Source organism: Tachypleus tridentatus, chromosome 9, assembly GCF_004210375.1.
Source record: "Tachypleus tridentatus isolate NWPU-2018 chromosome 9, ASM421037v1, whole genome shotgun sequence".
Taxonomy (NCBI): Eukaryota; Metazoa; Arthropoda; class Merostomata; order Xiphosura; family Limulidae; genus Tachypleus; species Tachypleus tridentatus.
Window position 1 is genome coordinate 91,892,920 of NC_134833.1, and position 10,582 is coordinate 91,903,501.

A 10,582-nucleotide genomic window follows, 5' to 3' on the forward strand; every position below is an offset into this window, starting at 1 on the left:
AAACGTTTAACGAAACACTAATCAACATATTGTAATGGGTGATCAACAGATTGTTAACGAGTTATGTTAGTGAAATGTTTAGCGAAACATATAAATATTACAATGACATGAAAAAGGTATCAGAGGGCGCCGCTCAGTGAGGAGAGCATATCTCTTAAGAGACAAATAGTTTCGAGGTTTGCCATCAGAGCGACTAGTACCACTTTGTGCTACTAGGATCGGATAGTTTCAAACTGCATTGCTACTAGCGGATAGTTCTAGATTGTATCACAATAGGATTGCATTGTTGGTAAGAACAAAGCTTCACAACGGATATTTGTGAATTGCTCACCCTGGTACTGACACTTGTCAGGTGAGGATGAGGGTAATGCCATTATATAATAGTTTAACTTACAATCTACGTAGAACACTATTTTTCGTACAAATATAAAACAATCAAACTGTAGATGAATGTTTCACACATCACATTGAAAACAAAAACAAGTATTATTTTGTACTCCTTAGTTAAAGCAATGTTAATTTCTACATTACAACTAAGGCATGCATTATAGTTGATCTTCAATAACAATGTTTTTGAATATGTAAAATCAATATTTAATCTGTCAGAGAGTTATTATTTCTATAGTGTACTTCAAGCTAAGCTAACACATATCAGTTTGATTTACAACGTATACAGAGGTTTGTTGTTGATTTGAATTAAGCACAAAGCTACAAAATGGGCTATCTATGATCTGTCCACCACGTGTATCGAAACCCGGTTTTTAGCGTTGTAAGTCCGTGGACATACCGTTGAGCCACTGGGAGGCGTCATAATCTAATTGTGATATATACCTCCACTTATGTTTCGATCAAACAAGCACCCCGCTAGTACAGCTGTAAATCTACGGATTTACTAAAACCAGGGTTTCGTTTCCCCTCGATGGGCTCAACAGATAACCCGATGTGGCTTTGCTATAAGAGAAAACACATACACTCGATCAAATAAACAGTTCTCAAGAAAAGGATTATTTTTATTGTTAGTCGAAAGCTTTGAAACTCGAGATATTTTCAAGTCCAAACAGTTGTTGTTGTTCGACATTAAGCACAAAGCTCCACAATGGGTTGCCTGTGCTCTGCCTACCACGGGTATCAAACCCAGGTTTCTTACGGCGTAAGTCCGTAGACATACTGTCGTGTCACTGGTGGGGGGGATGCAAACGAAAATATAAATAGTAAGCCAGCAACCATATTACTGTCTCACTGGCTTAGCGGTATGTCTGAAGTCTTGTAACGCTAATTACTGGATTTTGATACATCTTGTGGCCGTAGCACAGATGGCTATGGTATAGCCTTGTTCTTAACAAGAGACAAAAGTCCAGTTTATAAGAGTCTGCATTGCTAGCCCTATTTTCATTCTTACGTCTTTAAACTTCTTATGTTCATTTGGGGCTAAATGATTACAGTAATGTCATGCTTTTTAAGCGGTTTTGTAAATTATATACTTAATGTAGAACAAATCTATTCACACATGTAAAGTTTATCTGTTATAAAATACAGAAAATAAGTGGAATGAATATTGACACTTATTGTGTTGTTTTATTTCATATCATCCGATAGAATATCAGAACTGTGATCTTCTGAAGAAATCCATTTTGAAGTGCTAAACGCTATATCGCATATACACTCGGTAAGTATAATTTCAGACATATAGATTTCATGTCATGCATTTAAAATTGACACAATTGTGTTATTTTACAGTGGAACTGATTTGATGTAAAACTAAACTATAAACGAGTGCTCAGCATACGCAAAACAAACATTAAATATGTATACACTCAAACTGTCTGCAATGAATATTATAGTACACAAAATCATCGGTGTTAGGTTTCACACACCCACTGATACTAACCCGTTGCAAGGTTATTGTGCCATGACTTTAGCTATAATATTCTAAGACATATTTTGTTTATCCTACAAGGTGTATGTTTTACATCTTGCTATCAGTAATCAGCACATGACCAATCGTAAAGATCAGATAAAACTAGATCAAGAATTGCTGTTTATGGTAAACTCGATGGACAAAAAATGCAAAACAACAATAAAAATGAAACTTCTATATTAATCAAGATGTCAAAAATACAAGAGACAGGTAGTTTTGTAGGAAGACATATTTCTAACATTGTTAGCACGCAGATCAGCGGCGATAATACTGATGAATGCTAGATCAGCCATATGTTATAGACACCAACAACAAAAAAAGACAACCATGCTATAAACCCATAAAATGATCACATCAGTTATCTATGAGATTTACAATTTCATCGCATAACACGACGAAATATATCTGTAGAGTTCAGTGTGTTTTCTAAGTTAAACTTAAATTCATATACATCAAGTAAATGTATCCAGAAGTAATTACAATGTGAGGTCCTTTATTACCAGATTATCAATATGTAAGGAAACGGGTTTAACACAGCGAACAAACGTGTTTTATCAGTATATCTTCACAAATAACGTCTTCACGTTCTTCATGCTTTCCATAGAGGCAGAGCACACGCATCAGACACTTGAGTACCACACTGGATGAGGAATGCGTAAAATAAATCCACTGTAAATCACTCTAAACACAATAAGTATAATGACGTGTCCACAGGCATCCAATTAAAATTAGTACTCAATTTTTCGTTTAAAGTATTGATTTAAATTTGTCGAATACAAAGTCTTACCCCCTAATCATTCAGTTTGCCCTTTAATAAAAGGTTATGAAAAATTGATTTTTCAACCATGTAAAACACTAGCTCCATGTTAACACTCAAAGGAAGAATGAGCTTTACTTAGGTGAAGACCGGAAAATAAATATTTATTGAGTTTATTTTTTTCTAGTAAATATTTTAATTTCTTCAAACGATACATAGGTGACGTTTTGAAAACTTAAACTGGAAATATCAGAATGGTCAACACTCAACAATAGGATTTATTTTATGATTTTAACATTTAATTGCTTGGATAGTTTTGAATTGTATTGGTTTCAATTTAAATAGTTATGTGAACAAACTGGAAGAAACAAGAAATTACATTAACCTATCTATACATGCCTTTACACGCCTATATACAAGTGCATAGTTAAGTATATAATATAAAACAATAATACAGATTAGTGTAAAATCTCTGGTAAACTTGTCAGAATAAGTAAATAAATGTAATAATCACAGAATGATTCGGTCAGTTGTTTTGTTTCTTCTATTAAGTAAATATAATAGATAATTAAGAACACTGTGTTAATACGCTTTTTAGAATGTAAATCAGTAAGTCATGTGACAACAAGCAGACATAAAGTAATGGTGGAGCGGTATGCTTTAGAACTATATTTTAACGTTGTATAACGTTAAATAGGTTGCGGAATGCCTTTGTAAACTGATAAAGTTGGTACGAGTAAGATAGAGCAAAATGTACATACACTTAGACCATAAAGATGTATTCAATTAGGTAATTTATAATTTACAAGAGGTTGTATCCGTAATAGTTAATGACATCGGAAAACAAACTTAGTTCACAAGAATCATTCAAAAAGAGACGTGCAAGAAATTGTACTCCAATCATGGTGTGCAAACTGTGACATTTTGAAACAGATTATAATCCACGGACACAAAGATCAAGTTCATGTACCCCAGGCAATATACAAATTAATCAAAGGTGATCTCCATCTAAAAAAACGACATAAGTTATTAGTTGTACACAAGTTGCTTCCGGGACATCTCAGTTGAACCATCTCTTAAGCAGCTATATGATGGAATAGGTATTCATGTTATTCTAGATGAAGTCATTTTGGTCATGTCACTTGATACAACGTATGTGGATTTATGTGCGAACGGAATATTGAAGTGGTTGCTGGGAAACCATAACCCTTGTAAACTGAATGATTTATGGAAAGTCTGAAGGAAAAAGACGTGTATTTTGAACATTACGTTCTTAAGGTGGAGATTTTTGCAGTGGCAACTATGTTGTAGAGCTATTGTGAAAATGCACGTTTGCCACATTATGCATGATCAGACGTGGTGACATGAACTGTAATGACGAGGTGAAATTACAAAATCCTTAACACAACTTGCTCATTTATTATATTAATCTATGCCCATGCATGTTTTGTAATTAAAAACAAATATCTGAGTCAGCTTGGCCAATTGTGTAATTTCTGTTTATAAATTGGGATTCACACAAGAACCACAAATCTCAAAATGTTTTAATACAATACAAGCATCTGTTATGGCTTAACCTAAGGAGTATTTTACTGTTGTTCCCTATGGATATAGTGATGTCAGTGGTTTAATAGTTTCCTAATGTTAACCACTCTTGCCGTTCTGATCATAGTTGTCTGTCCATTAAAGGTCATTTGTGTAACCTCTCAACTGTGACTCTAATTCTTTGGCTCACCATGAGTTCACAATGAAATGAGCTTTGATAGTAACTTGTTAGACATCTTCTGCAGTATATATATTTTTTGATAATCTTCAGCGCTGTTCTTCATCACTACCAGTTTCCAAGTTCTGCACTGCAGCTCAAAGTTTATTTCCTCATCTTCATCCTTTTCATCATCATCCTCACCAGTTCCATTGTTCTACATTATTACTTCTTATCGAAGCACATGTTTCATCTTCTCCTTGTACGATCCACAGCATCCTTCTTCTGTATTACCAATTCCTTGTTCTGCACCATAGTTCGTAACCATAAGTATTCTACAACTCATTTCTCATCATTACTACTTCCAATGTCCAGTAGTTCACTTGTTTAAGTATCATTACTACCTTCGTCATTCTTCAGTTCATTCCTTTTTCTTTAAACAATTTTCTGTCAACTTGTTAAGCCTTTTCGCTGTGTAGTATATATTGCCAGGCATGGCCAAGTGGTTAGGACACTCGACTCGTAACCTGAGGGTCACAGTTTGAATCCCCATAACTCCAAATATGCTCGCCCTTTCAGCCGTGGAGGCGTTATAATGTGACGGTCAATTCCACTATTTGTTCGTAAAAGAGTACCCCAAGAGTTTGCGGTGGGCGGTAATAACTAGTTGTCTTCCCTCTAGTCTTACACTGCTAAATTAAGAACGGCTAGCCAGATAACCCTCTTGTAGTTTTGTACCAGATTCAAAACAAACCTGACCAAACGGTAGTATATTTTGGTTGAGATACTGCTTTGTAAAAGCTGCTCCAGTGTGAAGGCTTTCTTTAATAACAGTCTGCTGTAATCTTACACAAAGTAATTTCAACAAACTAATTATGCTGGAAGACTAACTTTGAGATGATGGCTAGGAAAACGTTATTCATCGTATTTAGAGAAAGCTAGTTAGCTAGAATAATCTAATCTCAATAACAAGTTCATACTAGACGCTGAAGACAAACTTTTGATTGCATTTGATAATTTTCTATTTTTATTAGCACTAACGACAGTTCTTCCCTTGCCTCTTTGTAACACCTTGTCATGATCATACCCACATCGCTGCACTGGAAGCACGTCGAATATTTTTGTACTGTAAACTTACTTGCAAGTAATCTTTGATTAGTTTTGTTTGTTTATTTTTAATCTCGAGCAAAACTATACAAGGGATATCTGTGCTAGCCGTCCCTAATTTAGCAGTGTAAGACTAGAGAGAAGGCAGGTAGTCATCATCACCCATCGCCAACTCTTGGGCTACTCTTTTACCAAAGAATAGAGGGACTGACCGTCACATTACTCGCCCCCACGGCGGAAAGAGCGAGTATGTTTGGTGCAACGGGGATTCGAACTTGAGTAACCTGTGAATCTGTTTGTCTTGCAAGTCACGTCACTCGCGATCTTGACATAAAGAATGATTGTTGTATTTAGAGCTCACATTATTACTGGCTACAAGAGAATCTCAATATATATATCGTATTGCAACAATTCCATGATTTCAGGAAAATTTATATAAAAAAATTTTCCATCCGCCAAAAGAGAAAAGTTTTTACCTTCTCCTCCACTGCTTTTCGACTATTGGATGACAAATATCGTTGTATTCCTCAAATTATAATATATGTTGTGTACAATTTACAAAACCATTGAGAACATACGAGACATTTACCTACTAGAATATCATAAGTGACTTAGAGGTTCGTTATTAATTTATAAAATATTTTTATAAAAACTGTGACAGTCTTTCTTTTTCTCTTGACCTTTAACCCTGCTTGTTCACTCGACATGCTGCGTTTTTCAAATACAAAAAAGTACTACATGATTTTAGTCTACTTCTGACCAATTAGGTTATGTTAGTTTTATTTCATTTTTCACTGAAAGCTGTTTTTCTACTTTTCCTTTACATATGGGCCATAAGTAGCTAGTGATTAATGTGATAGGACTGTGAAAAAGAAGGATTTTACAATACACCACTCAATTTGAATCCTTGGGTATACTGTTGGTATATCCTTCAAATCATACTATTTTGGCTTTTTTTTACTCTGTCAATTCAACATTAGAGATGTCTATGCGCTGATAACTTTTGCGTAAATTTGAAGAAAATTTATGAAACCAAGAAATAACTTAGATAGTTGAACGATATAAATTTGTGTTGTAATTGTGGCTTTAAACTAGTGACCATGTAAAAGGCAGCCAGTCAGAAGCACTATACCACCTATAATCTACGCTAAGGGTTTTACTGTTACTTTTATAACGCACTCACAGGTTAAAGTGAAGATAATATTGGTGGTATCACACGGAGTTGATCCGTTTCAGCAGCTCCAAGATCCAGAGCATCAGCCCAGGAATCAGCCTGCATACCTCCATATGACGAAAGTTTTATAATCTCCAGATTCAACCGTTTTTCTTTTTTATTCGTGTTCCAAAGTAATTATTTTATGAAGAAACAAATAAATATAGTCATTAGATATGTTTCTATTATAATCTCAAATATTCTGCTCATGCATTTTACCAATGGATAAAGAAGTGTGATTCGTACAGAGGCAATGTTTGTTTCTTTGTTTTGGAATTTCGCACAAAGCTACTCGAGGGCTATCTGTGCTAGCCGTCCATAATTTAGCAGTGTAAGACTAGAGGGAAGGCAGCTAGTCATCACCACCCACCGCCAACTCTTGGGCTACTCTTTTACCAACGAATAGCGGGATTGACCGTCACATTATACATCCCCACGGCTGGGAGGGCGAGCATGTTTAGCGCCACGCGGACGCGAACCCGCGACCCTCGGATTACGAGTCGCAGCCTTACGCGTTTGGCCATGCCAGGCCCCAGAGGCAATGAAAAACGTGTGTTCAAACAAGAGGACGTGCATTATTCACTAAAATAAAATAATCGATTTTATATTACTTGTTTCAGAACTGAAAATTGTTTTAGTTCAGGTTGAAATAAAACAAAACAAATATAAAAGCAGTAACTATTGTTTCATGGTTCAGGTGACTCCACACTAACATTTGCTAAAAATATTTGTTTTGGAATTTCGCACAAAGCTACTCGAGAGCTATCTGTGATAGCCGTCCCTAATTTAGCAGTGTAAGACTAGAGGGAAGGCAGGTAGTCATCACCACCCACCGCCAACTCTTGGGCTACTCTTTTACCAACGAATAGTGGGATTGACCGTCTCATTATAATGCCCTCACGGCTGGGAGGGCGAGCATGTTTGGCGCGACTCGGGCGCGAACCCGCGACACTCAGATTACGAAGCGTACGCCTTAACGCGCTAGGCCATGCCAGGCCCGTGCTAAAAATACTACGTTTTTTATTTTTTATTTGTCATTTGGAAACATTTTAAATTAATATTTGTTTCACCGTGCTAATAATTGTGCAAACAGTAAAATGTAAAAAAGGAAAAATTACAAATATAATTTTGACAATAAACAAAATATATTCACTATTCTGTGCCTGTCGGTGATTCAGCTGAAAGTTTGAGAATTCATAACATTAAGGTTAGGTTTCGATACTAGCGGTAGGAAGAATACATAACAGTACCACAGGTCTTACATTTTAAAGCAAATAAACAAGGCCCGGCATGGCCAAGCGTGTTAAGGCGTGCGACTAAGCCGTGGGGGCATTATAATGTGTCGGTTAATTCCACTATTCGTTGGTAAAAGAGTAGCCCAAGAGTTGGCGGTGGGTGGTGATGACTAGCTGCCTTCCCTCTAGTCTTACACTGCTAAATTAGGGACGGCTAGCATAGATAGCCCTCGAGTAGCTTTGTGCGAAATTTAAAAGCAAACAAACAAATAAATAAATAAATCAAGACCATTTAGTGAGAAACTAACACATAGCGCCATCTCTTAAAAGCTTGAGAAGCGATGTTAAAAATTTAAAGGAATTTTAGAATAGTTTTGAATAAATTTCGTGATTTATGATATTGTACGCTTAACGAAATTATTCTCATAACTTTGAGGATAATCATTGAATTTGTATTATAACAGTTCTGGGTTTCATTTCTATTACACTACAAATTCTAATTCAAAATATCAATGATTCCCGTCTGTTATGAAACTATTGGCTTTATATGAAAATATCGGAGCTTACAATTACAAACGGTCAGCTTTATTAGTAAGCATTTCTTATGCTTATTACTGTTTAAGATAGTTTTGGATGTTTTCATTTTTACAATACCTAAACTTTGCCGATAATGAGTTTGAAGATAGATCCTTCTACATTAATATTCAGTAGCAAATAACCTGAGATTCTTGCACTGAACTAGTCTTGTTTGTTCAAATATAGTGAAAGGGATTCTTAGAATTATTTCGGATAATGTCGAATTTTGTTAAAGAATATCATTTTATGCCTAACTATGTTATGTATAACCAAACTTCGAGTGGGGGCAATATGTTCTTAAGTTATCGATCCAGTACGACCGGGTGGTGAAGGCGCTCGATTCGTCGTTGTTGTTGTTTTTCGAATTTCGCACAAAGCTACTCGAGGGCTAGCCCTCCCTAATTTAGCAGTGTAAGACTAGAGGGAAGGCAGTTAGTCATCACCACCCATCGTCAACTCTTGGGCTACTCTTTTACCAACGAATAGTGGGACTGAAGGTCACATTATAACGCCCCCACGGTTGAAAGGGCGAGCATGTTTGGCGCGACGGGAATGCGAACCCGCGACCCTCAGATTACCAGTTGCACGCCTTAACACGCTTGGCCATGCCGGGCATCACTCGATTCGTATCTGAAGGTTGCGGGTCCGAATTCCTATCCCACCAAACATGCTCGCCCTTTTAGCAGCGAGGGCGTTATAATGTTACGATCAATCCTACTATTCGCTGGGAAAAGAGTAGCCGAGAGATGGCGATAGGTAGTGATGATTAGGCGTTTTTCCTCTAGTTTTACACTACTAACCTGGGGACGGGTAGCGCAGATAGCTGTTGTGTAACTTTGCACGAAATTCAAAACTTAAGCTATTATTACCATTCAAAACAACTTTTAGGTAATAAATATCTCAACCAGCTCATGGTATTCTTAGCTAGTCATTTGTTTATTTTCGTTAACTCATCTATAGTAATTAAAGTGTTATGGTTGAAATATTATTGTACAACTTCGTTATTCATGCAGTGTATTATTTTGTACCTTGATAAACAGCCGTTTATTTTCCTGTGAAGCATGTCTATACTGACATGTGTCGTAGTAATTTATCTCATATGTCAGATTACTCTAAAAGTCGAAGTCGTTTGTTCGGTTTTCATTGGTAACTAAACGTTGTTCGGGAAGATTGTATGAACTTTTATGTCTATTGGCTTTACTTTTCAAAGGGACACATAATTAATGAAAATGCGTAAAGGAAACAACTTGTTTTTATGTGTTTTGTGAATACGATTTATTTCTATTCTTTCTTTAATGTTAGTATTCATTTAATTTTCAATATATGTGATATGTCTATTACTTTTCATGTTTTAATTGTGTATTTTATTTTGACATTTATTTGGCATTACTAGTTTAGTATTGTTACATAAAAATCCAGGTCTGGCAAGGCCTGGTGGTTAACACGCTCGCCCCGCAACCTACGAAACCTATCCCAAAACATCTCTCCTTTTCAGCCACAGGAGTGTTATAATGTGACGATCAATCCAATTACTAGTCAGTAAAGAGTTGTCAAAGGTTTGGCTGTGAGTGGCGTCGACTGTCTTCCATCTAATCTGCTATTTCAGAGGAAAGACAGACATTAAGTATCTTTGAGCAAAATTCAAGAAACAAACAAACTTAGAACACAGTAGTGATACCATAATATCCCCTTTATCGCTGATTAGCTGTTGGAGGACACGTGATAAAGGTGATAGAAGCTGGGAAAAGATGAGTCTTTTTGGCACCGTTTGTGAAGTATAATAGTTTTGTCATATTGTCACCAGAGAGCACGATAGCTTAAGTACAGTAAGCATGATAGCAGGTTATAGAGCCAACAAAGACGTGAAAATTCTTCATGGTCCAAACAGATAGCGTGATAGATTCTTATGATACCACTATGGCGCATGACAGAAAAGGCTGTGATAATAGTTACGAATGGGTCCATTATAATTTGATATAATAAAAGGGGACTGATGGTGCTAAGTAGATAATATTGTATTTTAAAATCAATCTTGGATTTTATGTGGCAGCAATAATATTCATTTGCTTTTGAT